Source organism: Schistocerca gregaria, chromosome 9 (assembly GCF_023897955.1).
Source record: "Schistocerca gregaria isolate iqSchGreg1 chromosome 9, iqSchGreg1.2, whole genome shotgun sequence".
Taxonomy (NCBI): domain Eukaryota; kingdom Metazoa; phylum Arthropoda; class Insecta; order Orthoptera; family Acrididae; genus Schistocerca; species Schistocerca gregaria.
In genome coordinates this window covers 1,188,273-1,215,603 of record NC_064928.1, presented here as the reverse complement: position 1 = coordinate 1,215,603, position 27,331 = coordinate 1,188,273, and positions in this window count along the sequence as shown.

The window sequence follows — 27,331 nt, the reverse complement described above, 5'->3', positions numbered from 1 at the left end:
CTGGAAGACCTGTAGTAGTTTCCGATGCACATTTGGTGGTATTCTGTAATCTGTGGACCTTCAAAGCGTTGATGAAAGACAGAAATTGCAACAGGATTGAATACAACAGGCACCATGCGGAATTTCCTCCATGGGAGTAATGTCTCAAACAGTCTACGCTTTGATCGTTCCCTGGAATACCAGTAGTACTTTCCGATGCACATCTGGAGGCATTCTGTAATCTGTGGACTATCAGAGTGTTGTTGAAACACTAAAATTGCATCGGGATTGAATACAGCAGTCACCATGCGCACTTTCAGCCATGGGAGTAATGTCTCAAACAGTCTACGCTTTGATCGTTCCCTGGAGGACCAGTAGTACATTCCGATGCACATTATGAGGCATTCTGTAATCTGTGGAGTATCAGAGTGTTGATCAAACACAGAAATAACATCGGGATGGAATACAACAGTCACAATGCGCACTTTCCTCCATGGGAGTAATGTCTCAAAGAGTCTACGTTTAGATCGTTCCCTACAAGACCAGTTGTAGTGTCCGATGCACATCCAGAGGCGCTCTGCAATCTGTGGACCTTCAAAGTGGTGATGAAACACAGAAATTCCATCGGGATTGATTACAACAGTCACCATGCGCACTTTCCTCCATGGGAGTAATGTCTCAAACAGTCTACGCTTTGATCGTTCCCTGGAAGACCAGTAGTAGTTTCCGATACACATCTGTAGGCATTCTGATTTCTGTGGACCTTCAAAGTGTTGATGAAACACAGAAATTGCATCGGGATGGAATACAACAGCCACCATGCGCACTTTCCTCCTTGGGAGTAATGTCTCTAACAGTCTACGCTTTGATCGTTCCCTGGAATACCAGTAGTACTTTCCGATGCACATCTGGAGGCATTCTGTAATCTGTGGACTATCAGAGTGTTGTTGAAACACTGAAATTGCATCGGGATTGAATACAGCAGTCACCATGCACACTTTCAGCCATGGGAGTAATGTCTCAAAGAGTCTACGTTTAGATCGTTCCCTACAAGACCAGTAGTTGTTTCCGATGCACATCCGGAGGCGTTCTGCAATCTGTGGACCTTCAAAGTGTTGATGAAACACTGAAATTCCATCGGGATTGAATACAACAGTCACCATGCGCACTTTCCTAGATTGGAGTAATGACTCAAACAGTTAACGCTTTGATCGTTCATTGGAAGACCAGTAGTAGTTTCCGATGCACATCTGGAGGTATTCTGTAATCTGTGGATCTTCAAAGTGTTGACGAAAGACAGAAATTGCCTCAGGATTGAATACAACAGTCATCATGCGCATTTTCCTCCATGGGAGAAATGTCTCAAACCTTCTACGCTTTGATCGTTCCCTGGAAGACCAGTAGTTGATTCCGATGCACATTGGATTCGTTCTGCAATCTGTATACTATCAGAGTCTTGTTAAAACGCAGAAATTGCATCGGGATTGAAAACAACAGTCGCCATGCGCACTTTCCACAATGGGAGTAATGTCTCTAACAGTCTACGCATTGATCGTTCCCTGGAAGACGAGTAGTAGTTTCCGATGCACATCTGGAGGAATTGTGTAATCTGTGGACTATCAGAGTGTTGATGAAACACAGAAATTGTGTCGGGATGGAATACAACAGACACTATGCGCACTTTCCTCCATGGGAGTAATGTCTCTAAACAGTCTACGTTTCGATCGTTCCCTGGAAGACCAGTAGTAGTTTCCGATGCTCAACTGGAGGTATTCTGTAATCTGTGGACCTTCAAAGTGTTGATGAAAGACAGAAATTGCAACAGGATTGAATACAACAGTCACCATGCGCACTTTCCTCCATGGGAGTAATGTATCAAACAGTCTTCGCTTTTATCGTTCCCTGGAAGACCAGTAGTAGTTTCCGATGCACATCTGGAGGCATTCTGTAATCTGTCGACTATCAGAGTGTTGTTGGAACACAGAAATTGTATCGGGATTGAATACAACATTCACCATGCGCACATTCCTCCATCGGAGTAATGTCTCAAACTGTCGTCGCTTTGATCGTTCCCTGAGGACCAGTAGTAGTTTTCGATGCACATCTGGAGGCATTCTGTAATCTGTGGACCTTCAAAGTGTTGATGAAACACAGAAATTGCATCGGGATTGAATACAACAATCACCATGCGCACTTTCCTCCATGGGAGTAATGTCTCTAACAGTCTACGCTTTGATCGTTCCCTGGAAGGCCAGTAGTAGGTTCCGATGCACATCTGGAGGCATTCTGTAATGTGTATACTATCAGAGTGTTGATGAAACACAGAAATTGCATCGGGATTGAATACAACAGTCACCATGCGCACTTTCCTCCATGGGAGTAATGTCTCAAACAGTCTACGCTTTGATCGTTCCCTGGAAGACCAGTAGTAATTTCCGATGCACATCTGGAGGCATTCTGTAATCTTAGGACTATCAGAGTGTTGTTGAAACACTGAAATTGCATCGGGATTGAATACAACAATCACCATGCGCACTTTCCTCCATGGGAGTAATGTCTCTAACAGTCTACGCTTTGATCGTTCCCTGGAAGGCCAGTAGTAGTTTCCGATGCACATCTGGAGGCATTCTGTAATCTGTGGAGTATCAGAGTGTTGATGAATCACAGAAATTGCATCGGGATTGAATACAACAGTCACCATGCGCACTTTCCTCCATGGGAGTAATGTCTCAAACAGTTAACGCTTTGATCGTTCCCTGGAAGACCAGTAGTAGTTTCCGGTGCACATCTGGCGGCATTCTGTAATCTGTGGAACATCAGAGTGTTGATGAAACACAGAAATAGCATCGGGATGGAATACAACAGTCACCATGCGCACTTTCCTCCATGGGAGTAATGTCTCAAAGAGTCTACGTTTTGATCGTTCCCTACAAGACCAGTAGTAGTTTCCGATGCACATCCGGAGGTGTTCTGCAATCTGTGGACCTTCAGAGTGTTGATGATACACAGAAATTGCATCGGGATTGAATACAACAGTCACCATGCGCACTTTCCTCCATGGGAGTAATGTATCAAACAGTCTACGCTTTGATCGTTCCCTGGAATACCAGTAGTACTTTCCGATGCACATCTGGAGGCATTCTGTAATCTGTGGACTATCAGAGTGTTGTTGAAACACTGAAATTGCATCGGGATTGAATACAGCAGTCACCATGCGCACTTTCAGCCATGGGAGTAATGTCTCAAACAGTCTACGCTTTGATCGTTCCCTGGAAGACCAGTAGTAGTTTCCGATGCACTTACTGAGGCATTCTGTAATCTGTGGAGTATCAGAGTGTTGATGAATCAACAGAAATTGCATCGGTATTGAATACAACAGCCACCATGCGCACTTTCCTCCATGGTAGTAATGCCTCAAATATTTAACGCTTTGATCGTTCCCTGGAAGACCAGTAGTAGTTTCCGGTGCACATCTGACTGCATTCTGTAATCTGTGGAACATCAGAGTGTTGATGAAACACAGAAATAGCATCGGGATGGAATGCAACAGTCACCATGCGCACTTTCCTCCATGGGAGTAATGTCTCAAAGAGTCTACGTTTAGATCGTTCCCTACAAGACCAGTAGTAGTTTCCGATACACATCCAGAGGCGTTCTGCAATCTGTGGACCTTCAAAGTGTTGATGAAATACTGAAATTCCATCGGGATTGAATACAACAGTCACCATGCGCACTTTCCGAGATTGGAGTAATGACTCAAACAGTTAACGCTTTGATCGTTCCCTGGAAGACCAGTAGTAGTTTCCATTGCACATCTGGAGGAATTATGTAATCTGTGGACTATCAGAGTGTTGATGAAACACAGAAATTGTATCGGGATGGAATACAACAGTCACCATGCGCACTTCCCTCCATGGGAGTAATGTCTCTAAACAGTCTACGCTTCGATCGTTCCCTGGAAGACCAGTAGTAGTTTCCGATGCACAACTGGAGGTATTCTGTAATCTGTGGACCTTCAAAGTGTTGATGAAAGACAGAAATTGCATCGGGATTGAATACAACAGTCACCATGCGCACTTTCCTCCATGGGAGTAATGTCTCTAACAGTCTACGCTTTGATCATTCCCTGGAAGGCCAGTAGTAGGTTCCGATGCACATCTGGAGGCATTCTGTAATGTGTTTACTATCAGAGTGTTGATGAAACACAGAAATTGCATCGGGATTGAATACAACAGTCACCATGCGCACTTTCCTCCATGGGAGTAATGTCTCAAACAGTCTACGCTTTGATCGTTCCCTGGAAGACCAGTAGTAATTTCCGATGCACATCTGGAGGCATTCTGTAATCTTAGGACTATCAGAGTGTTGTTGAAACACTGAAATTGCATCGGGATTGAATACAGCAGTCACCATGCGCACTTTCAGCCATGGGAGTAATGTCTCAAACTGTCTACGCTTTGATCAATCCCTGGAAGACCAGTAGTAGTTTCCGGTGCACATCTGGCGGCATTCTGTAATCTGTGGAACATCAGAGTGTTGATGAAACACAGAAATAGCATCGGGATGGAATACAACAGTCACCATGCGCACTTTCCTCCATGAGAGTAATGTCTCAAAGAGTCTACGTTTTGATCGTTCCCTACAAGACCAGTAGTAGTTTCCGATGCACATCCGGAGGTATTCTGCAATCTGTGGACCTTCAAGGTGTTGATGATACACAGAAATTGCATCGGGATTGAATACAACAGTCACCATGCGCACTTTCCTCCATGTGAGTAATGTCTCAAACAGTCTACGCTTTGATCGTTGCCTGGAAGAGCAGTAGTAGTTTCCGATGCATATCTGGAGGCATTCTGTTATCTGTGGACCTTCAAAGTGTTGATGAAACACAGAAATTGCATCGGGATAGAAAACAACAGTCACCACGCGCAGTTTCCTGCATGGGAGTAATGTCTCAAACAGTCTACTATTTGATCGTCTCCTGGAAGACCAGTAGTAGTTTCTGATGCACATGTGGAGGCATACTGTAATCTGTGGAACATCAGAGTGTTGATGAAACACAGAAATTGCATCGGGATGGAATACAACAGCCACCATGCGCACTTTCCTCCTTTGGGAGTAATGTCTCAAACAGTCTACGTTTTGATCGTTCACTGGAAGACCAGTAGTAGTTTTCTAAGCAAATCTGGGGGCATTCTGTAATGTGTGGACTATCAGAGTGTTGATGAAACACAGAAATTGCATCGGGATTGAATACAACAGTCACCATGCGCTCTTTCCTCCATGTGAGTAATGTCTCAAACAGTCTACGCTTTGATCGTTGCCTGGAAGAGCAGTAGTAGTTTCCGATGCACATCTGGAGGCATTCTGTAATCTGTGGACCTTCAAAGTGTTGATGAAACGCAGAAATTGCATTGGGATTGAATACAACAGTCACCATGCGCACTTTCCTCCATGGGAGTAATGTCTCAAACAGTCTACGTTTTGATCGTTCACTGGAAGACCAGTAGTAGTTTCCTAAGCAAATCTGGGGGCATTCTGTAATGTGTGGACTATCAGAGTGTTGGTGAAACACAGAAATTGCATCGGGATGGAATACAGCAGTCACCATGCGCACTTTCCTCCATGGGAGTAATGTCTCAGGCAGTCTACGCTTTGATCGTTCCCTGGAAGACCAGCAGTAGTTTCCGATGCACATCTTGAGGTATGCTGTAATCTGTGGACCTTCACAGTGTTGATGAAACACAGAAATTGCCTCGGGATTGAATACAACAGTCACCAAGCGCACTTTCCTCCATGGGAGTAATGTCTCAAACAGTCTACGCTTTGATCGTTCCCTGGAAGACCAGTAGTAGTTTCCGATGCACATCTGGAGGCATTCTGTAATCTGTGGACTATCAGTCTGTTGTTGAAACACAGAAATTGCATCGGGATTGAATACAACAGTCACCATGCGCCCTTTCTTCCAAAGGAGTAATGTCTCATACTGTCATCGCTTTGATTTTTCCGTGAAGACCAGTAATAGTTTCCGATGCACGTCTGGAGGCATTCTGTAATCAGTGGACTATCAGAGTGTTGATGAAACACAGAAATTACATCGGGATTGAATACAACAGTCAATATGCGCACTTTCCTCCATGGGATTAATGTCTCAAACAGTCTGCGTTTTGATCGTTCCCTGGCAGACCAGTAGTAGTTTCCGAAGCACATCTGGGGGCATTCTGTAATGTGTGAACTATCAGAGTGTTGATGAAACACAGAAATTGCATCGGGATTGAATACATCAGTCACCATGCGCACTTTCCTCCATGGGAGTAATGTCTCAAACACTCTACGCTTTGATCGAACCCTGGAAGACCAGTAGTTGATTCCGATGCCCATTGGATTCGTTCTGCAGTCTGTATACTATCAGAGTGTTGTTAAAACGCAGAAATTGCATCGGGATTGAAAACAACAGTCGCCATACGCACTTTCCACAATGGGAGTAATGTCTCTAACAGTCTACGCATTGATCGTTCCCTGGAAGACCAGTAGTAGTTTCCGATGCACATCTGGAGGAATTATGTAATCTGTGGACTATCAGAGTGTTGATGAAACACAGAAATTGTATCGGGATGGAATACAACAGTCACCATGCGCACTTTCCTCCATGGGAGTAATGTCTCTAAACAGTCTACGCTTCGATCGTTCCCTGGAAGACCAGTAGTAGTTTCCGATGCACAACTGGAGGTATTCTGTAATCTGTGGACCTTCAAAGTGTTGATGAAACACAGAAATTGCATCGGAATTGAATACAACAGTCACCATGCGCACTTTCCTCCATGGGAGTAATGTCTCTAACAGTCTACGCTTTGATCATTCCCTGGAAGGCCAGTAGTAGGTTCCGATGCACATCTGGAGGCATTCTGTAATCTGTGGAGTATCAGAGTGTTGATGAATCACAGAAATTGCATCGGGATTGAATACAACAGTCACCATGCGCACTTTCCTCCATGGGAGTAATGTCTCAAACAGTTAACGCTTTGATCGTTCCCTGGAAGACCAGTAGTAGTTTCCGGTTCACATCTGGCGGCATTCTGTAATCTGTGGAGTATCAGAGTGTTGATGAATCACAGAAATTGCATCGGGATTGAATACAACAGTCACCATGCGCACTTTCCTCCATGGGAGTAATGTCTCAAACAGTTAACGCTTTGATCGTTCCCTGGAAGACCAGTAGTAGTTTCCGGTTCACATCTGGCGGCAATCTGTAATCTGTGGAACATCAGAGTGTTGATGAAACACAGAAATTGCATCGGGATGGAATACAACAGCCACCATGCGCACTTTCCTCCTTTGGGAGTAATGTCTCAAACAGTCTACGTTTTGATCGTTCACTGGAAGACCAGTAGTAGTTTCCTAAGCACATCTGGGGGCATTCTGTAATGTTTGGACTATCAGAGTGTTGATGAAACACAGAAATTGCATCGGGATTGAATACAACAATCACCATGCGCACTTTCCTCCATGGGAGTAATGTCTCAAACTGTCGTCGCTTTGATCGTTCCCTGAAGACCAGTAGTAGTTTCCGATGCACATCTGGAGGCATTCTGTAATCTGTGGACCTTCAAAGTGTTGATGAAACACAGAAATTGCATCGGAATTGAATACAACAGTCACCATGCGCACTTTCCTCCATGGGAGTAATGTCTCTAACAGTCTACGCTTTGATCATTCCCTGGAAGGCCAGTAGTAGGTTCCGATGCACATCTGGAGGCATTCTGTAATGTGTTTACTATCAGAGTGTTGATGAAACACAGAAATTGCATTGGGATTGAATACAACAGTCACCATTCGCACTTTCCTCCATGGGAGTAATGTCTCAAACAGTCTACGCTTTGATCGTTCCCTGGAAGACCAGTAGTAGTTTCCGATGCACATCTGGAGGCATTCTGTAATCTGTGGAGTATCAGAGTGTTGATGAATCACAGAAATTGCATCGGGATTGAATACAACAGTCACCATGCGCACTTTCCTCCATGGGAGTAATGTCTCAAACAGTTAACGCTTTGATCGTTCCCTGGAAGACCAGTAGTAGTTTCCGGTTCACATCTGGCGGCATTCTGTAATCTGTGGAGTATCAGAGTGTTGATGAATCACAGAAATTGCATAGGGATTGAATACAACAGTCACCATGCGCACTTTCCTCCATGGGAGTAATGTCTCAAACAGTTAACGCTTTGATCGTTCCCTGGAAGACCAGTAGTAGTTTCCGGTTCACATCTGGCGGCAATCTGTAATCTGTGGAACATCAGAGTGTTGATGAAACACAGAAATTGCATCGGGATGGAATACAACAGCCACCATGCGCACTTTCCTCCTTTGGGAGTAATGTCTCAAAGAGTCTACGTTTTGATCGTTCACTGGAAGACCAGTAGTAGTTTCCTAAGCACATCTGGGGGCATTCTGTAATGTGTGGACTATCAGAGTGTTGATGAAACACAGAAATTGCATCGGGATTGAATACAACAATCACCATGCGCACTTTCCTCCATAGGAGTAATGTCTCATACTGTCATCGCTTTGATCGTTCCCTGAAGAACAGTAATAGTTTCCGATGCACATCTGGAGGCATTCTGTAATCTGTGGACCTTCAAAGTGTTGATGAAACGCAGAAATTGCATTGGGATTGAATACAACAGTCACCATGCGCAATTTCCTCCATGGGAGTAATGTCTCAAACAGTCTACGCATTGATCGTTCCCTATAAGACCAGTAGTAGTTTCCGATGCACATCTGGAGGAATTCCGAAATCTGTGGACTATCAGAGTGTTGATGAAACACAGAATATGCATCGGGATGGAATACAACAGTCACCATGCGAACTTGTTTCCATGGGAGTAATGTCTCAAACAGTCTACGCTTTGATCGTTCCCTGGAAGACCAGAGGTAGTTTCCGATGCACATCTTGAGGTATGCTGTAATCTGTGGACCTTTACAGTGTTGATGAAACACAGAAATTGCCTCGGGATTGAATACAACAGTCACCAAGCGCACTTTCCTCCATGGGAGTAATGTCTCAAACAGTCTACGCTTTGATCGTTCCCTGGAAGACCAGTAGTAGTTTCCGATGCACATCTGGAGGCATTCTGTAATCTGTGGACTATCAGACTGTTGTTGAAACACAGAAATTGCATCGGGATTGAATACAACAGTCACCATGCGCACTTTCTTCCATAGGAGTAATGTCTCATACTGTCATCGCTTTGATCGTTCCGTGAAGACCAGTAATAGTTTCCGATGCACATCTGGAGGCATTCTGTAATCAGTGGACTATCAGAGTGTTGATGAAACACAGAAATTGCATCGGGATTGAATACAACAGTCAATATGCGCACTTTCCTCCATGGGATTAATGTCTCAAACAGTCTGCGTTTTGATCGTTCCCTGGAAGACCAGTAGTAGTTTCCGAAGCACATCAGGGGGCATTCTGTAATGTGTGCACTATCAGAGTGTTGATGAGACACAGAAATTGCATCGGGATTGAATACATCAGTCACCATGCGCACTTTCCTCCATGGGAGTAATGTCTCAAACACTCTACGCTTTGATAGATCCCTGGAAGACCAGTAGTTGATTCCGATGCACATTTGATTCGTTCTGCAATCTGTATACTATCAGAGTGTTGTTCAAAAACAAAAATATCATCGGGATTGAATAAAACAGTCGCCATGCGCACTTTCCTCCATGGGAGTAATGTCTCAAAGAGTCTACGTTTAGATCGTTCCCTACAAGACCAGTAGTAGTTTCCGATGCATTTCTGGAGGCATTCTGTTATCTGTGGACCTTCAAAGTGTTGATGAAACACAGAAATTGCATCGGGATAGAAGACAACAGTCACCACGCGCAGTTTCCTGCATGGGAGTAATGTCTCAAACAGTCTACTATTTTATCGTCCCCTGGAAGACCAGTAGTAGTTTCTGATGCACATGTGGAGGCATACTGTAATCTGTGGAACATCAGGGTGTTGATGAAACACAGAAATTGCATCGGGATGGAATACAACAGCCACCATGCGCACTTTCCTGCTTTGGGAGTAATGTCTCAAACAGTCTACGTTTTGATCGTTCCCTGGAAGACCAGTAGTTGATTCCGATGCACATTGGATTCGTTCTGCAATCTGTATACTATCAGAGTGTTGTTCAAACACAGAAATTGCATGGGGATTAAAACAACAGTCGCCATGCGCACTTTCCACCATGGGAGTAATGTCTCAAACAGTCTACGCTTTGATCATTCCCTTGAAGACCAGTAGTAGTTTCCTAAGCACATCTGGGGGCATTCTGTAATGTGTGGACTATCAGAGTGTTGATGAAACACAGAAATTGCATCGGGATTGAATACAACAGTCACCATGCGCACTTTCCTCCATGTGAGTAATGTCTCAAACAGTCTACGCTTTGATCGTTGCCTGGAAGAGCAGTAGTAGTTTCCGATGCACATCTGGAGGCATTCTGTAATCTGTGGACCTTCAAAGTGTTGATGAAACGCAGAAATTGCATTGGGATTGAATACAACAGTCACCATGCGCACTTTCCTCCATGGGAGTAATGTCTCAAACAGTCTACGCATTGATCGTTCCCTATAAGACCAGTAGTAGTATCCGATGCACATCTGGAGGAATTCTGTAATCTGTGGACTATCAGAGTGTTGATGAAACACAGAAATTGCAAAGGATGGAATACAACAGTCACCATGCGCACTTTCCTCCATGGTAGTAATGTCTCAAACAGTCTACGCTTTGATCGTTCCCTGGAAGACCAGCAGTAGTTTCCGATGCACATCTTGAGGTATTCTGTAATCTGTGGACCTTCACAGTGTTGATGAAACACAGAAATTGCCTCGGGATTGAATACAACAGTCACCAAGCGCACTTTCCTCCATGGGAGTAATGTCTCAAACAGTCTACGCTTTGATCGTTCCCTGGAAGACCAGTAGTAGTTTCCGATGCACATCTGGAGGCATTCTGTAATCTGTGGACTATCAGACTGTTGTTGAAACGCAGAAATTGCATCGGGATTGAATACAACAGTCAATATGCGCACTTTCCTCCATGGGATTAATGTCTCAAACAGTCTGCGTTTTGACCGTTCCCTGGAAGACCAGTAGTAGTTTCCGTAGCACATCTCGGGGCATTCTGTAATGTGTGAACTATCAGAGTGTTGATGAAACACAAAAATTGCATCGGGATTGAATACATCAGTCACCATGCGCTTTGATCGTTGCCTGGAAGACCGGTAATAGTTTCCGATGCACATCTGGAGGCATTCTGTAATCTGTGGACCTTCAAAGTGTTGATGAAACACACAAATTGCATCGGGATTGAATACAACAGACACCATGCGCACTTTCGTCCATGGGAGTAATGTCTCACGAAGTTAACGCTTTGATCGTTCCCTGGAAGACCAGTAGTAGTTGCCGGTGCACATCTGGGGGCATTCTGTAATCTGCGGAACATCAGAGTGTTGAGGAAACACAGAAATTGCATCGGGATGGAATACAACAGCCACCATGCGCACTTTCCTCCTTTGGGAGTAATGTCTCAAACCGTCTACGTTTTGATCGTTCACTGGAAGACCAGTAGTAGTTTCCTAAGCACATCTGGGGGCATTCTGTAATGTGTGGACTATCAGAGTGTTGATGAAACACAGAAATTGCATCGGGATTGAATACAACAATCACCATGCGCACTTTCCTCCATAGGAGTAATGTCTCATACTGTCATCGCTTTGATCGTTCCCTGAAGAACAGTAATAGTTTCCGATGCACATCTGGAGGCATTCTGTATTCTGTGGACCTTCAAAGTGTAGATGAAACGCAGAAATTGCATTGGGATTGAATACAACAGTCACCATGCGCACTTTCCCCCATGGGAGTAATGTCTCAAACAGTCTACGCATTGATCGTTCCCTATAAGACCAGTAGTAGTTTCCGATGCACATCTGGAGGAATTCCGTAATCTGTGGACTATCAGAGTGTTGATGAAACACAGAAATTGCATCGGGATGGAATACAACAGTCACCATTCGAACTTTTTTCCATGGGAGTAATGTCTCAAACAGTCTACGCTTTGATCGTTCCCTGGAAGACCAGAGGTAGTTTCCGATGCACATCTTGAGGTATGCTGTAATCTGTGGACTTTTACAGTGTTGATGAAACACAGAAATTGCCTCGGGATTGAATACAACAGTCACCAAGCGCACTTTCCTCCATGGGAGTAATGTCTCAAACAGTCTACGCTTTGATCGTTCCCTGGAAGACCAGTAGTAGTTTCCGATGCACATCTGGAGGCATTCTGTAATCTGTGGACTATCAGACTGTTGTTGAAACACAGAAATTGCATCGGGATTGAATACAACAGTCACCATGCGCACTTTCTTCCATAGGAGTAATGTCTCATACTGTCATCGCTTTGATCGTTCCGTGAAGACCAGTAATAGTTTCCGATGCACATCTGGAGGCATTCTGTAATCAGTGGACTATCAGAGTGTTGATGAAACACAGAAATTGCATCGGGATTGAATACAACAGTCAATATGCGCACTTTCCTCCATGGGATTAATGTCTCAAACAGTCTGCGTTTTGATCGTTCCCTGGAAGACCAGTAGTAGTTTCCGAAGCACATCAGGGGGCATTCTGTAATGTGTGCACTATCAGAGTGTTGATGAAACACAGAAATTGCATCGGTATTGAATACATCAGTCACCATGCGCACTTTCCTCCATGGGAGTAATGTCTCAAACACTCTACGCTTTGATAGATCCCTGGAAGACCAGTAGTTGATTCCGATGCACATTTGATTCGTTCTGCAATCTGTATACTATCAGAGTGTTGTTCAAAAACAAAAATATCATCGGGATTGAATACAACAGTCGCCATGCGCACTTTCCTCCATGGGAGTAATGTCTCAAAGAGTCTACGTTTAGATCGTTCCCTACAAGACCAGTAGTAGTTTCCGATGCATTTCTGGAGGCATTCTGTTATCTGTGGACCTTCAAAGTGTTGATGAAACACAGAAATTGCATCGGGATAGAAGACAACAGTCACCACGCGCAGTTTCCTGCATGGGAGTAATGTCTCAAACAGTCTACTATTTTATCGTCCCCTGGAAGACCAGTAGTAGTTTCTGATGCACATGTGGAGGCATACTGTAATCTGTGGAACATCAGGGTGTTGATGAAACACAGAAATTGCATCGGGATGGAATACAACAGCCACCATGCGCACTTTCCTCCTTTGGGAGTAATGTCTCAAACAGTCTACGTTTTGATCGTTCCCTGGAAGACCAGTAGCTGATTCCGATGCACATTGGATTCGTTCTGCAATCTGTATACTATCAGAGTGTTGTTCAAACACAGAAATTGCATCGGGATTAAAACAACAGTCGCCATGCGCACTTTCCACAATGGGAGTAATGTCTCAAACAGTCTACGCTTTGATCATTCCCTTGAAGACCAGTAGTAGTTTCCTAAGCACATCTGGGGGCATTCTGTAATGTGTGGACTATCAGAGTGTTGAAGAAACACAGAAATTGCATCGGGATTGAATACAACAGTCACCATGCGCACTTTCCTCCATGTGAGTAATGTCTCAAACAGTCTACGCTTTGATCGTTGCCTGGAAGAGCAGTAGTAGTTTCCGATGCACATCTGGAGGCATTCTGTAATCTGTGGACCTTCAAAGTGTTGATGAAACGAAGAAATTGCATTGGGATTCAATACAACAGTCACCATGCGCACTTTCCTCCATGGGAGTAATGTCTCAAACAGTCTACGCATTGATCGTTCCCTATAAGACCAGTACTAGTTTCCGATGCACATCTGGAGGAATTCTGTAATCTGTGGACTATCAGAGTGTTGATGAAACACAGAAATTGCAAGGGATTGAAAACAACAGTCGCCATGCGCACTTTCCACAATGGGAGTAATGTCTCAAACAGTCTACGCTTTGATCATTCCCTTGAAGACCAGTAGTAGTTTCCTAAGCACATCTGGGGGCATTCTGTAATGTGTGGACTATCAGAGTGTTGATGAAACACAGATATTGCATCGGGATTGAATACAACAGTCACCATGCGCACTTTCCTCCATGTGAGTAATGTCTCAAACAGTCTACGCTTTGATCGTTGCCTGGAAGAGCAGTAGTAGTTTCCGATGCACATCTGGAGGCATTCTGTAATCTGTGGACCTTCAAAGTGTTGATGAAACGCAGAAATTGCATTGGGATTGAATACAACAGTCACCATGCGCACTTCCCTCCATGGGAGTAATGTCTCAAACAGTCTACGCATTGATCGTTCCCTATAAGACCAGTAGTAGTTTCCGATGCACATCTGGAGGAATTCTGTAATCTGTGGACTATCAGAGTGTTGATGAAACACAGAAATTGCAAGGGATGAAATACAACAGTCACCATGCGCACTTTCCTCCATGGGAGTTATGTCTCAAACAGTCTACGCTTTGATCGTTCCCTGGAAGACCAGCAGTAGTTTCCGATGCACATCTTGAGGTATTCTGTAATCTGTGGACCATCACAGTGTTGATGAAACACAGAAATTGCCTCGGGATTGAATACAACAGTCACCAAGCGCACTTTCCTCCATGGGAGTAATGTCTCAAACAGTCTACGCTTTGATCGTTCCCTGGAAGACCAGTAGTAGTTTCCGATGCACATCTGGAGGCATTCTGTAATCTGTGGACTATCAGACTGTTGTTGAAACGCAGAAATTGCATCGGGATTGAATACAACAGTCAATATGCGCACTTTCCTCAATGGGATTAATGTCTCAAACAGTCTGCGTTTTGACCGTTCCCTGGAAGACCAGTAGTAGTTTCCGTAGCACATCTCGGGGCATTCTGTAATTTGTGAACTATCAGAGTGTTGATGAAACACAGAAATTGCATCGGGATTGAATACATCAGTCACCATGCGCTTTTATCGTTGCCTGGAAGACCGGTAATAGTTTCCGATGCACATCTGGAGGCATTCTGTAATCTGTGGACCTTCAAAGTGTTGATGAAACACACAAATTGCATCGGGATTGAATACAACAGACACCATGCGCACTTTCGTCCATGGGAGTAATGTCTCACGCAGTTAACGCTTTGATCGTTCCCTGGAAGACCAGTAGTAGTTGCCGGTGCACATCTGGGGGCATTCTGTAATCTGCGGAACATCAGAGTGTTGAGGAAACACAGAAATTGCATCGGGATGGAATACAACAGTCACCATGCGTACTTTCCTCCATGGGAGTAATGTCTCAAAGAGTCTACGCTTTGATCATTCCCTACAAGACCAGTAGTAGTTTCCGATGCACATCCGGAGGCGTTCTGCAATCTGTGGACCTTCAAGGTGTTGATGAAACACAGAAATTGCATCGGGATTGAATACAACAGTCACCATGCGCACATTCCTCCATGGGAGTAATGTCTCAAAGAGTCTACGTTTAGATCGTTCCCTACAAGACCAGTAGTAGTTTCCGATGCACATCCGGAGGCGTTCTGCAATCTGTGGACCTTCAAAGTGTTGATGAAACACAGAAATTCCATCGGGATTGAATACAACCGTCTCCATGCGCACTTTCTTCCATGGGAGTAATGTCTCAAAAACTCTACGCTTTGATCGTTCCCTGGAAGACCAGTAGTAGTTTCCGATGCACATCTGTAGGCATTCTGTTATCTGTGGACCTTCAAAGTGTTGATGAAACACAGAAAATGCATCGGAATAGAACACAACAGTCACCACGCCCACTTTCCTCCATGGGAGTAATGTCTCATACAGTCTACTATTTATCGTTCCCTGGAAGACCAGTAGTAGCTTCTGATGCACATGTGGAGGTATACTGTAATCTGTGGGCTATCAGAGTGTTGATGAAACACAGAAATTGCATCGGGATGGAATACAACAGCCACCATGCGCACTTTCCTCCTTGTTAGTAATGTCTCCCACAGTCTACGTTTCGATCGTTCCCTACAAGACTAGTAGTAGTTTCCAATGCACATCCGGAGGCATTCTGTAATCTGTGGACTATCAGAGTGTTGATGAAACACCGAAATTGCATCGGTATTAAATACAACAGTCACCATGCGCACTTTCCTAGATGGGAGTAATGACTCAAACAGTTAACGCTTTGATCGTTCCCTGGAAGACCAGTAGTAGTTTCCGATGCACATCTGGAGGTATTCTGTAATCTGTGGATCTTCAAAGTGTTGACGAAAGACAGAAATTGCATCGGGATTGAATACAACAGTCACCATGCGCACTTTCCTCCATGGGAGTAATGTCCCAAACAGTTAACGCTTTGATCGTTCCCTGGAACACCAGTAGTAGTTTCCGGTTCACATCTGGCGGCAATCTGTAATCTGTGGAACATCAGAGTGTTGATGAAACACAGAAATTGCATCGGGATGGAATACAACAGCCACCATGCGCACTTTCCTCCTTTGGGAGTAATGTCTCAAACAGTCTACGTTTTGATCGTTCACTGGAAGACCAGTAGTAGTTTCCTAAGCACATCTGGGGGCATTCTGTAATGTGTGGACTATCAGAGTGTTGATGAAACACAGAAATTGCATCGGGATTGAATACAACAATCACCATGCGCACTTTCCTCCATAGGAGTAATGTCTCATACTGTCATCGCTTTGATCGTTCCCTGAAGAACAGTAATAGTTTCCGATGCACATCTGGAGGCATTCTGTAATCTGTGGACCTTCAAAGTGTTGAAGAAACGCAGAAATTGCATTGGGATTGAATACAACAGTCACCATACGCACTTTCCTCCATGGGAGTAATGTCTCAAACAGTCTACGCATTGATCGTTCCCTGGAAGACCAGTAATAGTTTCCGAAGCACATCAGGGGGCATTCTGTAATGTGTGCACTATCAGAGTGTTAATGAAACACAGAAATTGCATCGGGATTGAATACATCAGTCACCATGCGCACTTTCCTCCATGGGAGTAATGTCTCAAACACTCTACGCTTTGATAGATCCCTGGAAGACCAGTACTTGATTCCGTTGCACATTGGATTCGTTCTGCAATCTGTATACTATCAGAGTGTTGTTCAAACACAGAAATTGCATCGGGATTAAAACAACAGTCGCCATGCGCACTTTCCACCATGGGAGTAATGTCTCAAACAGTCTACGCTTTGATCATTCCCTTGAAGACCAGTAGTAGTTTCCTAAGCACATCTGGGGGCATTCTGTAATGTGTGGACTATCAGAGTGTTGATGAAACACAGAAATTGCATCGGGATTGAATACAACAGTCACCATGCGCACTTTCCTCCATGTGAGTAATGTCTCAAACAGTCTACGCTTTGATCGTTGCCTGGAAGAGCAGTAGTAGTTTCCGATGCACATCTGGAGGCATTCTGTAATCTGTGGACCTTCAAAGTGTTGATGAAACGAAGAAATTGCATTGGGATTGAATACAACAGTCACCATGCGCACTTTCCTCCATGGGAGTAATGTCTCAAACAGTCTACGCATTGATCGTTCCCTATAAGACCAGTAGTAGTTTCCGATGCACATCTGGAGGAATTCTGTAATCTGTGGACTATCAGAGTGTTGATGAACACAGAAATTGCAAGGGATTGAAAACAACAGTCGCCATGCGCACTTTCCACCATGGGAGTAATGTCTCAAACAGTCTACGCTTTGATCATTCCCTTGAAGACCAGTAGTAGTTTCCTAAGCACATCTGGGGGCATTCTGTAATGTGTGGACTATCAGAGTGTTGATGAAACACAGAAATTGCATCGGGATTGAATACAACAGTCACCATGCGCACTTTCCTCCATGTGAGTAATGTCTCAAACAGTCTACGCTTTGATCGTTGCCTGGAAGAGCAGTAGTAGTTTCCGATGCACATCTGGAGGCATTCTGTAATCTGTGGACCTTCAAAGTGTTGATGAAACGCAGAAATTGCATTGGGATTGAATACAACAGTCACCATGCGAACTTTCCTCCATGGGAGTAATGTCTCAAACAGTCTACGCTTTGATCGTTCCCTGGAAGACCAGCAGTAGTTTCCGATGCACATCTTGAGGTATTCTGTAATCTGTGGACCTTCACAGTGTTGATGAAACACAGAAATTGCCTCGGGATTGAATACAACAGTCACCAAGCGCACTTTCCTCCATGGGAGTAATGTCTCAAACAGTCTACGCTTTGATCGTTCCCTGGAAGACCAGTAGTAGTTTCCGATGCACATCTGGAGGCATTCTGTAATCTGTGGACTATCAGACTGTTGTTGAAACACAGAAATTGCATCGGGATTGAATACAACAGTCAATATGCGCACTTTCCTCCATGGGATTAATGTCTCAAACAGTCTGCGTTTTGATCGTTCCCTGGAAGACCAGTAATAGTTTCCGAAGCACATCAGGGGGCATTCTGTAATGTGTGCACTATCAGAGTGTTGATGAAACACAGAAATTGCATCGGGATTGAATACATCAGTCACCATGCGCACTTTCCTCCATGGGAGTAATGTCTCAAACACTCTACGCTTTGATCGTTCCCTGGAAGACCAGTAGTACTTTCCGATGCACATCTGTAGGCATTCTGTTATCTGTGGACCTTCAAAGTGTTGATGAACCACAGAAATTGCATCGGGATAGAACACAACAGTCACCACGCCCACTTTCCTCCATGGGAGTAATGTCTCATACAGTCTACTATTTATCGTTCCCTGGAAGACCAGTAGTAGCTTCTGATGCACATGTGGAGGTATACTGTAATCTGTGGACTATCAGAGTGTTGATGAAACACAGAAATTGCATCGGGATGGAATACAACAGCCACCATGCGCACTTTCCTCCTTCCTAGTAATGTCTCCAACAGTCTACGTATCGATAGTTCCCTACAAGACCAGTAGTAGTTTCCAATGCACATCCGGAGGCATTCTGTAATCTGTGGACTATCAGAGTGTTGATGAAACACCGAAATTGCATCGGTATTAAATACAACAGTCACCATGCGCACTTTCCTAGATGGGAGTAATGACTCAAACAGTTAACGCTTTGATCGTTCCCTGGAAGACCAGTAGTAGTTTCCGATGCACATCTGGAGGTATTCTGTAATCTGTGGATCTTCAAAGTGTTGACGAAAGACAGAAATTGCCTCGGGATTGAATACAACAGTCATCATGAGCATTTTCCTCCATGGGAGTTATGTCTCAAACCGTCTACGCTTTGATCGATCCCTGGAAGACCAGTAGTTGATTCCGATGCACATTGGATTCGTTCTGCAATCTGTATACTATCAGAGTGTTGTTGAAACACAGAAATTGCATCGGGATTGAAAACAACAGTCGCCATGCGCACTTTCCACCATGGGAGTAATGTCTCTAACAGTCTACGCATTGATCGTTCCCTGGAAGACCAGTAGTAGTTTCCGACGCACATCTGGATACGTTCTGCAATCTGTATACTATCAGAGTGTTGTTTAAAAACAGAAATATCATCGGGATTGAATACAACAGTCGCCATGCGCACTCTCCTCCATGGGATTTATGTCTCAAACAGTCTACGTTTTGATCCTTCCCTGGAAGACCATTAGTAGTTTCCGAAGCACATCTGGGGGCATTGTGTAATGTGTGGACTATCAGAGTGTTGATGAAACACAGAAATTGCATCGGGATTGAATACAACAGTCAATATGCGCAATTTCCTCCATGGGATTAATGTCTCAAACAGTCTACGATTTGATCGTTCCCTGAAAGACCATTAGTAGTTTCCGAAGCACATCTGGGAGCATTCTGTAATGTGTGGACTATCAGAGTGTTGATGAAACACAAAAATTGCATCGGGATGGAATACAACAGTCACAATGCGCACTTTCCGCCATGGGAGTAATGTCTCAAAATAGTCTACGCTTCGATCGTTCCCTGTAAGACCAGTAGTAGTTTCCGATGCACATCTGGAGGTATTCTGTAATCTGTGGACCTTCAAAGTGTTGATGAAAGACAGAAATTGCAACAGGATTGAATACAATAGTCACCATGCGCACTTTATTCCATGGGAGTAATGTCTCAAACAGTCTACGCTTTTATCGTTCCCTGGAAGACCAATAGTAGTTTCCGATGCACATCTGGAGGCATTCTGTAATCTGTGGACTATCAGAGTGTTGTTGAAACGCAGAAATTGCATCGGGAATGAATACAACAGTCACCATGCGCACTTTCCTCCATGGGAGTAATGTCTCAAACTGTCATCGCTTTGATCGTTCCCTGAAGACCAGTAGTAGTTTCCGATTCACATCTGGAGGTATTCTGTAATCTGTGGACTATCAGACTGTTGTTGAAACACAGAAATTGCATCGGGATTGAATACAACAGTCATCATGAGCATTTTCCTCCATGGGAGTTATGTCTCAAACCGTCTACGCTTTGATCGATCCCTGGAAGACCAGTAGTTGATTCCGATGCACATTGGATTCGTTCTGCAATCTGTATACTATCAGAGTGTTGTTGAAACACAGAAATTGCATCGGGATTGAAAACAACAGTCGCCATGCGCACTTTCCACCATGGGAGTAATGTCTCTAACAGTCTACGCATTGATCGTTCCCTGGAAGACCAGTAGTAGTTTCCGACGCACATCTGGATACGTTCTGCAATCTGTATACTATCAGAGTGTTGTTTAAAAACAGAAATATCATCGGGATTGAATACAACAGTCGCCATGCGCACTCTCCTCCATGGGATTTATGTCTCAAACAGTCTACGTTTTGATCCTTCCCTGGAAGACCATTAGTAGTTTCCGAAGCACATCTGGGGGCATTGTGTAATGTGTGGACTATCAGAGTGTTGATGAAACACAGAAATTGCATCGGGATTGAATACAACAGTCAATATGCGCAATTTCCTCCATGGGATTAATGTCTCAAACAGTCTACGATTTGATCGTTCCCTGAAAGACCATTAGTAGTTTCCGAAGCACATCTGGGAGCATTCTGTAATGTGTGGACTATCAGAGTGTTGATGAAACACAAAAATTGCATCGGGATGGAATACAACAGTCACAATGCGCACTTTCCGCCATGGGAGTAATGTCTCAAAATAGTCTACGCTTCGATCGTTCCCTGTAAGACCAGTAGTAGTTTCCGATGCACATCTGGAGGTATTCTGTAATCTGTGGACCTTCAAAGTGTTGATGAAAGACAGAAATTGCAACAGGATTGAATACAATAGTCACCATGCGCACTTTATTCCATGGGAGTAATGTCTCAAACAGTCTACGCTTTTATCGTTCCCTGGAAGACCAATAGTAGTTTCCGATGCACATCTGGAGGCATTCTGTAATCTGTGGACTATCAGAGTGTTGTTGAAACACAGAAATTGCCTCGGGATTGAATACAACAGTCACCAAGCGCACTTTCCTCCATGGGAGTAATGTCTCAAACAGTCTACGCTTTGATCGTTCCCTGGAAGACCAGTAGTAGTTTCCGATGCACATCTGGAGGCATTCTGTAATCTGTGGACTATCAGACTGTTGTTGAAACACAGAAATTGCATCGGGATTGAATACAACAGTCAATATGCGCACTTTCCTCCATGGGATTAATGTCTCAAACAGTCTGCGTTTTGATCGTTCCCTGGAAGACCAGTAATAGTTTCCGAAGCACATCAGGGGGCATTCTGTAATGTGTGCACTATCAGAGTGTTGATGAAACACAGAAATTGCATCGGGATTGAATACATCAGTCACCATGCGCACTTTCCTCCATGGGAGTAATGTCTCAAACACTCTACGCTTTGATCGTTCCCTGGAAGACCAGTAGTACTTTCCGATGCACATCTGTAGGCATTCTGTTATCTGTGGACCTTCAAAGTGTTGATGAAACACAGAAATTGCATCGGGATAGAACACAACAGTCACCACGCCCACTTTCCTCCATGGGAGTAATGTCTCATACAGTCTACTATTTATCGTTCCCTGGAAGACCAGTAGTAGCTTCTGATGCACATGTGGAGGTATACTGTAATCTGTGGACTATCAGAGTGTTGATGAAACACAGAAATTGCATCGGGATGGAATACAACAGCCACCATGCGCACTTTCCTCCTTCCTAGTAATGTCTCCAACAGTCTACGTTTCGATAGTTCCCTACAAGACCAGTAGTAGTTTCCAATGCACATCCGGAGGCATTCTGTAATCTGTGGACCATCAGAGTGTTGATGAAACACCGAAATTGCATCGGTATTAAATACAACAGTCACCATGCGCACTTTCCTAGATGGGAGTAATGACTCAAACAGTTAACGCTTTGATCGTTCCCTGTAAGACCAGTAGTAGTTTCCGATGCACATCTGGAGGTATTCTGTAATCTGTGGACCTTCAAAGTGTTGATGAAAGACAGAAATTGCAACAGGATTGAATACAATAGTCACCATGCCCACTTTATTCCATGGGAGTAATGTCTCAAACAGTCTACGCTTTTATCGTTCCCTGGAAGACCAATAGTAGTTTCCGATGCACATCTGGAGGCATTCTGTAATCTGTGGACTATCAGAGTGTTGTTGAAACACAGAAATTGCATCGGGAATGAATACAACAGTCACCATGCGCACTTTCCTCCATGGGAGTAATGTCTCAAACTGTCATCGCTTTGATCGTTCCCTGAAGACCAGTAGTAGTTTCCGATGCACATCTGGAGGTATTCTGTAATCTGTGGATCTTCAAAGTGTTGACGAAAGACAGAAATTGCCTCGGGATTGAATACAAGAGTCATCATGAGCATTTTCCTCCATGGGAGTAATGTCTCAAACCGTCTACGCTTTGATCGATCCCTGGAAGACCAGTAGTTGATTCCGATGCACATTGGATTCGTTCTGCAATCTGTATACTATCAGAGTGTTGTTCAAACACAGAAATTGCGTCGGGATTGAAAACAACTGTCGCCATGCGCACTTTCCACCATGGGAGTAATGTCTCTAACAGTCTACGCATTGATCGTTCCCTGGAAGACCAGTAGTAGTTTCCGACGCACATCTGGATACGTTCTGTAATCTGTATACTATCAGAGTGTTGTTTAAAAACAGAAATATCATCGGGATTGAATACAACAGTCGCCATGCGCACTTTCCTCCATGGGATTAATGTCTCAAACAGTCTACGTTTTGATCCTTCCCTGGAAGACCATTAGTAGTTTCCGAAGCACATCTGGAGGCATTCTGTAATCTGTGGAGTTTCAGAGTGTTGATGAAACACAGAAATTGCATTGGGATTGAATACAACAGTCACCATGCGCACTTTCCTCCATGGGAGTAATGTCTCTAACAGTCTACGCTTTGATCGTTCCCTGGAAGGCCAGTAGTAGGTTCCGATGCACATCTGGAGGCATTCTGTAATCTGTTTACTATCAGAGTGTTGTTGAAACACAGAAATTGCATCGGGATTGAATACAACAGTCACCATGCGGACTCTCCTCCATGGGAGTAATGTCTCAAACAGTCTACGCTTTGATCGTTCCCTGGAAGACCAGTAGTACTTTCCGATGCACATCTGGAGGCATTCTGTAATCTTAGGACTATCAGAGTGTTGTTGAAACACTGAAATTGCATCGGGATTGAATACAGCAGTCACCATGCGCACTTTCAGCCATGGGAGTAATGTCTCAAACAGTCTACGCTTTGATCGTTCCCTGGAAGACCAGTAGTAGTTTCCGATGCATATATGGAGGCATTCTGTTATCTGTGGACCTTCAAAGTGTTGATGAAACACAGAAATTGCATCGGGATAGAAGACAACAGTCACCACGCGCAGTTTCCTGCATGGGAGTAATGTCTCAAACTGTCTACTATTTGATTGAGCCCTGGATGACCAGTAGTAGCTTCTGATGCACATGTGGAGGCATACTGTAATCTGTGGAACATCAGAGTGTTGATGAAACACAGAAATTGCATCGGGATGGAATACAACAGCCAGCATGCGCACTTTCCTCCTTTGGGAGTAATGTCTCAAACAGTCTACGTTTTGATCGTTCACTGGAAGACCAGTAGTAGTTTCCGATGCACATCTGGAGGCATTCTGTAATCTGTGGACTATCAGAGTGTTGATGAAACACCGAAATTGCATCGGTATTGAATACAACAGTCACCATGCGCACTTTCCTAGATGGGAGTAATGTCTCAAACAGTTAACGCTTTGATCGTTCCCTGGAAGACCAGTAGTAGTTTCCGATGCACATCTGGAGGTATTCTGTAATCTGTGGATCTTCAAAGTGTTGATGAAAGACAGAAATTGCCTCGGGATTGAATACAACAGGCACCATGCGAACTTTCCTCCATGTGAGTAATGTCTCAAACAGTCTACGCTTTGATCGTTGCCTGGAAGAGCAGTAGTAGTTTCCGATGCACATCGGGAGGCATTCTGCAATCTGTGGACCTTCAAAGTGTTGATGAAACGCAGAAATTGCATTGGGATTGAATCAGTCTACGCTTTGATCATTCCCTGGAAGACCATTAGTAGTTACCGATGCACATCGGAAGGCATTCTGTAATCTGTGGACTATCAGAGTGTTGTTGAAACACAGAAATTGCATCAGGACTGAATACAACAGTCGCCATGCGCACTTTCCTATATGGGAGTAATGTCTCAAACAGTCTACGCTTTGATCGTTACCTGGAAGAATAGTAGTAGTTTACGATGCACATCTGGAGGCATTCCGTAATCTGTGGACTATCAGACTGTTGTTGAAACACAGAAATTGCATCGGGATTGAATACAACAGTCACCATGAGCGCTTTCCTCCATAGGAGTAATGTCTCATACTGTCATCGCTTTGATCGTTCCCTGAAGACCAGTAATAGTTTCCGATGCACATCTGGAGGCATTCTGTAATCAGTGGACTACCAGAGTGTTGATGAAACACAGAAATTGCATCGGGATTGAATACAACAGTCAATACACGCACTTTCCTCCATGGGATTAATGTCTCAAACAGTCTGCGTTTTGATCGTTCCCTGGAAGACCAGTAGTAGTTTCCGAAGCACATCTGGGGGCATTCTGTAATGTGTGAACTTTCAGAGTGTTGATGAAACACAGAAATTGCATCGGGATTGAATACATCAGTCACCATGCGCACTTTCCTACCATGGGAGTAATGTCTCAAAGAGTCTACGCTTTGATCGTTGCCTGGAAGACCGGTAGTAGTTTCCGATGCATATCTGGAGGCATTCTGTAATCTGTGGACCTTCAAAGTGTTGATGAAACGCAGAAATTGCATCGGGATTGAATACAACAGTCACCATGCGCACTTTCCTCCATGGGAGTAATGTCTCAAACAGTCTACGCTTTGATCGTTCCCTGGAAGACCAGTAGTAGTTTCCGATGCACATGTGGAGGCATACTGTAATCTGTGGAACATCAGAGTGTTGATGAAACACAGAAATTGCATCGGGATATAATACAACAGTCACCATGCGCACTTTCCTCCATGGGAGTAATGTCTCAAACAGTCTACGATTTGATCGTTACCTGGAAGACCAGTAGTAGTTTCCGATGTGCATCTGGTGGCATTTTGTAATCTGTGGACTATCAGAGTGTTGATGAAACACCGAAATTGCGTTGGTATTGAATACAACAGTCACCATGCGCGCTTTGTTCCATGGGAGTAATGTCTCAAACAGTTAACGCTTTGATCGTTCCCTGGAAGACCAGTAGTAGTTTCCGGTGCACATCTGGGGCATTCTGCAATCTGTGGAACATCAGAGTGTTGATGAAACACAGAAATTGCATCGGGATGGAATACAACAGTCACAATGCGCACTTTCCTCCATAGGAGTAATGGCTCAAACAGTCTACGCTTTGATCGTTCCCTGGAAGACCATTACTAGTTACCGATGCACATCAGAAGTCATTCTGTAATCTGTGGACTATCAGAGTGTTGTTGAATTACAGAAATTGCATCAGGATTGAATACAACAGTCGCCATGCGCACTTTCCTATATGGGAGGAATGTCTCAAACAGTCTACGCTTTGATCGTTTCCTGGAAGAATAGTAGTAGTTTACGATGCACATCTGGAGGCATTCTTTAAGCTGTGGACCTTCAAAGTGTTGATGAAACACAGAAATTGCATCGGGATTGAATACAACAGTCACCATGCGCCCTTTCCTCCATGGGAGTAATGTCTCAAACAATCTACGCTTTGTTCGTTCCCTGGAAGCCCATTCGTAGTTTCCGATGCACATGTGGAGGCATACTGTAATCTGTGGAACATCAGAGTGTTGATGAAACACAGAAATTGCATCGGAATGGAATACAACAGTCACCATGCGCACTTTCCTCCATGGGAGTAATGTCTCAAACAGTCTACGCTTTGATCCTTCCCTGAAGCCCAGTAGTAGTTTCCGATCCACATCCGGAGGAGTTCTGTAATCAGTGGACTTTAAAGTGTTGATGAAACACACAAATTGCATCGGGATTGAATACAACAGTCACCATGCGCACTTTCCTCCATGGGTGTAATGTCTCAAACAGTCTACGCTTTGATCGTTCCCTGGAAGACCAGTAGTAGTTTCCGATGCACATCTGGAGGCATTGTGTAATCTGTGGACTATCAGAGTGTTATGAAACACAGAAATTGCATCGGGATTGAATACAACAGTCACCATGCGCACTTTCCTCCATGGGAGTAATGTCTCAAACAGTCTACGCTTTGATCGTTGCCTGGAAGACCAGTAGTAGTTTCCGATGCACATCTGGAGGCATTCTGTAATCTGTAAACTATCAGAGTGTTGTTCAAACACAGAAATTGCATCGGGATTGAATACAACAGTCACCGTGCGCAACTTCCTCCATGGGAGTAATGTCTCAAACAGTCTACGGTTTGATCGTTCCCTGGAAGACCAGTAGTAATTTCCGGTGCACATGTGGTGGCATACTGTAATCTGTGGAACATCAGTGTGTTGTTGATAAACAGAAATTGCATCGGGATTGAATACAACAGTCACCATGCGCACTTTCCTATATAGGAGTAATGTCTCATACAGTCTACGATTTAATCGTTCCCTGGAAGACCAGTTGTAGTTTCCGATGCACATCTGGTGGCATTCTGTAATCTGTGGACTAACAGAGTGTTGATGAAACACCGAAATTGGATCGGGATTGAATACAACAGTCACCATGCGCACTTTCCTCCATGGGAGTAATGTCTCAAACAGTCTACGCTTTGATCGTTGCCTGGAAGACCAGTAGTAGTTTCCAATGCTCCTTTGGAGGCATTCTATAATCTGTGGACCTTCAAAGTGTTGATGAAACACAGAAATTGCATCGGGATTGAATACAACAGTCACCATG